This window comes from Seriola lalandi, unplaced genomic scaffold (genome assembly GCF_002814215.2).
Source record: "Seriola lalandi dorsalis isolate HSWRI2012SDOR001 ecotype SW California unplaced genomic scaffold, Sedor1 jcf7180002054842, whole genome shotgun sequence".
NCBI lineage: Eukaryota > Metazoa > Chordata > Actinopteri > Carangiformes > Carangidae > Seriola > Seriola lalandi.
Genome location: NW_019525395.1, coordinates 288,375 through 295,267, shown reverse-complemented (window position 1 = coordinate 295,267; position 6,893 = coordinate 288,375).

Sequence of the window (6,893 nt, the reverse complement as noted above, 5' to 3'; positions counted from 1 at the left end):
CTGAGGATGTTTCTCACGGACCATCCAAAACTTTTCACTACCCATGGTCTCAATTCGTACTGTATGAAGTAGAAATACTAAAGGAGAGAAGATCAATTTAAGGAAAACAGGAAAAGTCCTTCCCACAGTTTCCAAGCAGCTTAGAATTCACCATTTGCCTTAGCTGTTGTGAAAGTGCCAAATTCAAATACACCCACCCCACCCCATCATCTCCAGATCCCTTCAAATGTCAGTATAAAAAGAACTTTGAAAGAAAAGGTTACTTTGGGCAACATAGCTCCCCATCTCACTTCATTGCCACAGGGGCGGCTTTAAAAATGTCACTTCAACATGACAAATGTCATCACATTCTCAAGGTTTGGCATTCTTTAAGCCAGCAGGCGAAGCATCTCCAACTAGATCCTTCCCGATCTGATGAAGCGTTAAGTGAGAGTAGAAGCTTCATTAGGTCCTTGTTGAAGTTATGACATGGTTGTGGTAGTAACCTTTAAAGGCCAGCTGATTTATCATGCAAGATCCTTTTGCAAGCATGTGCTTCAGTGATAAAATGTATGGTTATAGCACCTTACTGGCACAAACATAACAAAGTGCCTCACAGTAACAGTAAGAGTCAAAATATAGACAAGATAAGTGCACAAAAACTAAAGGAAAGGCCAGTCTTGAGATGAGTCCACACACTTTAAGGCCAATGGAAGTCAGTCAAAATCGTAATAATGTGTCCTGTTAATACCTGTTTAACCACTGTGCAATACAGAGGGAAAAGTGTGTCAAATAGCCATTCTTTACATTTACACATCGCAAACCTGGCCTTAAACACATTGAAGCTGATGCTCAATTCACAAGAGTAGACTGCCACAGTAACTACACTTAAAAGCATGTGATTAATTGCTTTGTACTAAGATTCAGAAAATATTTGCTTTACAAGAGTTACAACAAAATGAACAGTCTATTTGTGACATTAACAAAATCATGTACCTGCTTTACAATTCATTAGTCGCACACAAACCTATTACATGAAATTTATTAAGACTTAGGCATAATCACCTTTCAGTTTCAGTTCAATAAAGGACATTTTTAAGATGATTTGTTTTCCAATTTAGTGTCTTAGTAATCTTAAATTACGCTATTTGTAATGTGACCTATGTAGGAACCTATTCCTGAATTTTCTTTTGCCCAATTCACAGATAAGTGTATATTACAGAATAAATACCAGATAAAGGATTCATTTGTTAGGTGAGCCTTGTGAAAAGTGCATATACTGTAAACTCAGCAGGCAGTTTATTAGGAACATCTAGCTAAAATTAGTTTAGTCTAATACAATGCTGCAATAAAGGTTAGAATCTTAAGTTTATATGTTGATTGAACTTTATGGTCATTTTGGAGGGTGTAATTTGTGGTGTGTTTAAATCGCGTATGCCTTTTTACTGAAAACTGATTCTAATAACAGTCCATCCCTGATATTAATGGGATGGACAAAGCATCTGAAACACCTCTCAGGAAAATATATACATAAGATTTTATACAGTATATTCAGTATAGAAGTCACTTTGTAAAATTATGTCATATAATAAAATCTGTTTTGCAACAGTCATAAAAGATAAATACAGGTATCTATTTATTGAAAACAGTCCACCAGCACAGATGAATATAATAATTTTTTATCTGTCTATTGTGTATAGTAATAAAACCAAATGTCCCAGTCTGTCCAGACAAGTAAACCCAAGGCCACTGACTGTCACTTTATTAAATGGGGTTAGAGACTAACCCTGGCAGCGATGAACGCAATCAATGTGGCAAATTGAACTCTCCAGTTGACCCCCGTAGCTGCAGGGCCTCCTTGTTTTCCAATCAGCGGCACTTATCAAAATCCCAAACCCTCCAACGTGAGACGATGGGTCAAATCAATCGGACAGAAGGACATAATGCAGCGGGGGAAATACAAAATAAAGGCTAAAATTAAAATAGTCTTCAAAAAGAAAAACAAATATTTCTAAAGCAATTTGTTTTAGTGCAATAACTCTGACCTGATTTGAGCAGAAAAGCACAAAGAGACAAACTATAAAATGTTATTACTGTGGAATATTTATCCAGCTGACTTGTTTTAGGGCACTACTGGGCATCTGTGTTGATGCTATGTGGCTCCGGGCAAGTTCAATAGGCAATCATTTCACTGCTGTCCATCACTTTACACTGGAGGGAGCTGCAACCCCATTTAACTTTAAACTGGTGTTTGTAAGGCCAGTAGGCAGTACAGGGATGGATTTGTTTACAGCCGTAAGTCTACATCCTACAGGCTTTCATCTTAAAAGGCAGTGATTTAGGGGCTCAGTGTTGTGAGGATTACACCGCTGTGTTGTCTGTCTGTCTGGGTATTTCCTATCTGGGGGCCTTTGATGGTGGCAGCTCACAATTCACAGGAGAAGAAATTAACCAAGGCAGCAACACAAGCTGTATTGCGTTTGCAGAGGTGAAGAGGGAATTTGAGACAATCAGCGAAAGCATAAAACATCTAGAAGGAACTTTATTGTGTTGCTATGAATTGCAAGGCAATCACAAACTGAATCGCTGTAGTGTGCCAGTGGTAATCTACAGAAACAATGCATATCAGGAAGGAAAGTACACATGTTACATCAAAGAAATGTATATTACATAGGGTGCATGTTGCCAGTAGCTATAATTAGGACATTACATTGTGTAATACCCTTACAGCTAAAGGATCTAAGCCCTAGCCATTTGTGAAGCTCAATGTTTTATCAGCTTACCATTCTGTAGATGGCTGATCAATTTCCCCAGGGTCCGTTCGGGTGCTCATTTCTCTCCCACCAGCCTCAGGATCAATGGCTGGATTTGTTAACCCAGATTAAATGAATGACGAGGGTAATGAGAGAGGCAATTAGCCTACTTTGTGGCCTGGTGTTTGCGAATGCTTGGATTACATTTAAAGCTCAGAAACATATACTTAACATGTATATAGAAGGACCCACGAGGTTCTATCTGCACATGAACACAGTACCCAATCACTCAGCATACAGCCGTCATTGCACACATCGTGGTGTTTTCAGTATTGATCCAAACTCCCTGTGCACCTGCAGTGCCAGAACCAGCCGACTCCTGACAGCCAACTAGGAAGAAACAGCATATCACCCACATGTTAACTTACCGTTGCTGCTTCCCTGTACAGAGTAGGATTGATTTTAACGTTTTATTTATCAGCTGTAAGCCATATCTCAGACTAACACCTAGTTAGTTATCTTTTTTTTTTTTATTTGGCTTTCAACTGTCAACGAGATCCAAGGAGCTGAGGGGGCTTTCTGGTCCTTTGAGTAACTTTCCTATCATGCATCCTGCTTTGAACAGTAGGCCTAGAAAAGTATGAAATTTTGTAAGCATGAAATTTTAGTACCTGTCAAAGGAATTGTTTGGATTTTTGTCAAGAGTTAGATGAAAAGATCAAAACCACTCTCATGCCTGTCCATTAAATATTAAACTAAAGCCGGGAGACCTTAGCTTATTAGCGCAGAGAAGCAGGGGGAAATGCTAGTCTGGCTCGATCTGGCTCGATCTGTGCAAAGATAATAATAATAAAATCTACCTTCCAGCCCCTATAAAGCTCACTAAATGACTAATTCCAAATAATTTGTTTAATTCATACGAAAAACCAAAGTGTGAAAACAACATGTTGTGTTTTTAAGGGACCATGACGCTAACAGTTCTTAGTTAAGCTAGTTAAGCTAGTCGACTCCTGGCTTTAGCTTTAGATTGATGTTGATCTTCTCATCAAACTCTTTATTGGCAATAAAGTGAATAAGTGTATTCCCAAAATGTCAAACTATTCCTTTAAGCCATTTATAATTTATATACTATGAGCTTTCCTTAGGTGTGTGGTCATTTTGTGACTTTCAGAATCTGACTTTTTCTCCTTTAATCATTGCTACAAACGACTTTGCCCTTTTCCTGTTCCCTTTGCTAATTGAGAAATGAATTAATTAACACAGTTTGCATTGTGTTAATTAACACAGTGATTTGTTTCTTTAATACAGTGGTTCTCAATCGTGTCCTCAGGACCCACAGTGCTGCTGGTTTTCTATCTTACCAGGTGGTTAATTGCAGGTAATTGCATTCACCTGGCAACACAGGTGTCAATTAGCCCCTCATTAGATGGCTGGAACAAAAACCAGCAGGGTTGTGAAATTACAGGATTGAAAACCACTGCCTTGAAAAGAAAGTGGGGGGGGGGGGCGTAAAAAGGTTTTTTCTGCTATAACAAAGGGGTCAGTCAATGAGTTTGAGCACTTTCCAAACAGCTTGAAGATATTCAATCAATAGAATTTCTCATTAATTTGAGCTGTGCCTTCATCTAACTTTTAAAGGGTGGTGAGGTCACAAGTGGCAGAGTTGACACAAACTGGAGATAATTAGTGTAGCCTTTTGTGAAGTTTCATGGTGTTTGCACTTGCGGTTATGTATTAAATTAGCTGGTAATAATAACCCCCCATGCACTCCCCATGTCATTCAGCTGTGACAAATGAGCTCCTGAGATTCAGTGGTCATATTTAATTTGGTGTCTCGATTCATGAGGTGAATATTTTGTTATGCCACACCTACAATCCTTCAGCAAAAACAGAGGCATGGTTGCTATTGGTAACTGCAGATTAAAAGCAATAGTCCAACCAATACTGGATTTATGAGGCTCACACTGGTATTGATATTCAGGGGTTTAAAAAATGTATATATTGATTCATAGAAATGTATATATATATAAACACATAACATAAACAATCTTGATAAAAATACCTTTGATTTTTTTATTTTTAATTGTGACCAAGATACATACTGAGCACAACATTTTACAGTTGAAAAATCAACTTCTCAGCACTCACTGGTCGACAAACTGCAGTGTCACTGTTTTAAAATAAACCTGGTTTACTTTGCTGACGAGAGTCTGCAGATTTTAATTGTAACCAAAGCTGCATTCATCAGTGCTTTTTGGCCACTTGGCAGCGGCAAAACAAGTTGAACATGTTGGACATGTTATCACCTTATAAAGTTGCAAACACCTGCCTGTTGCAGCTGGAGCGACAGTTAATGAGAGGGGTGAGACCGAATTACAACAGTAAAGTTGTGGCCCAGGAAACCTGAAGGAGAGCTGTAGGGAACTGCAGAGTTGGGTGATATTTCTCCTGCACATACAAATAGACATTTGATCCATTGCTAATATAAACATATTAATAAATGAAGCTACTAGTAGCCATTCACAGCTGCAAGAAATGAAATAAATTGAGGGTTGTGGTGACATAGCTGCAGAAATATCTGGGGAAAAACACAATCTCCTTTCTCTTTGTGAAGTTTAATAAATGCATACATGTTTTTTTTTTCCTGCAAAAGCAGCAAAGAATGACAATTAACATGTAATACATACAATATACCGTTAGTATGAAGTATGGAAATGGGATACAGCTAATACTGTAGGCATAAACTAATGGAAGAAATCCTCTGAGATGCAAATCAAAAAAATGATCCCCGTCTTCTTGCACAGCTGGGGCACACAATATTCACAGAAATAAACAGAAAGTTGTAACAGTTAGTGGAAAAGGAAGAAATTATATGATATCTTAAGGCACTCAGACTGCACTATGCATGCAATAAACAGGTGGAAACTGTATTATGCTGCCTGCCACAGTATTAGGGATTATCTTACCCCTAGGCCACTACTGCTCTTATAAGGACTTCGGCAACATTATTGCTGCTCTTGTGGAGGAAACATAGCCTTTCTTTTTGTACAGTACATACTTGTTTTCGTTCCAGTACCATTACGTCAATGAGTGCTTTTACCAGTGCATGATTGCACAGACTACATGTTTTTAATGGGTGTCCCCAGAGGAAAGCCCTGACCTTAACACAATTGTAGTGTTGTATTGAGTTGTTGTTTGCCTTTATTGAAATAAATGAAAGAAATAATTCACTTATAATGGCATTTTATCCATAATATTTGTAGATGCGTTTGATGTAAATCACATTTTTGGGGGTTTTTTTTTTTTTTTTGCTTGTTTTTAATGCCTCAAGTACTTTGCAGTCTGGTGCTGTCTTTGTGCGCTTGGCTTGCATTCACTGACTGAAGCAGCTTCCAACTATTCAACGCCCACCTCGGAGCCACTTGTCACTTTTTCATGGTTGTTATCTCTCAGTAATTCCCAAACAAGGGCATTTGTGCAAGACTGTATAAAGAATTGTGTTGTGTGAATTTAATGTGCACAATAAATTGAGTTTGTTTTTTTTTTTTGTTTAATTGCCCCTCTAAGGTGTTTACAGTACAGAATTCTGCTTGAGTTACATGGCTACAGCTGAAATCATAAAATGTTTTGAGCATAAGTCAGGATAATGAACCCTTAAAGTAATTATAAACACACTGTTGTACAGTGTTGCAACAAGAAAGGACGGCGTAATAAGAGTTATTTTATTTTTTATGTTCATTTCAGTGCTTTGTTGTCCTGTAAACACATCTTCACTGAGTAGAGGAAAACATTTGAAAGCTTCAATTTTGCCAGTAATCATGACATTATCGCAGCATGTTGGATATCTTATTAACAACACACTTGATATAGCCGCTCCCATGACATTCCATTAATGACCTGTTTTTAGCTCTGTGATTTGAATCCTCATCCCCTGATCACGCTCTCCGTGCTCTCGTTTACCAGGTATTGGTGGTAAAATCATTTCATTACATGTGCTGAACACACAGCCGCTTGTTATTACAGGAGGTCACTGGGTTTTGCTGCTGTCTCCTGACCAATTTGCGTCCCACAGCACAATAAAGAGGAAGGGAGGCTGCAGTGGGTGCTGAAAGTCAAAGGCCTCTGAACCAGTGATAAAGCGGTTAATTAATACCCCCCCCC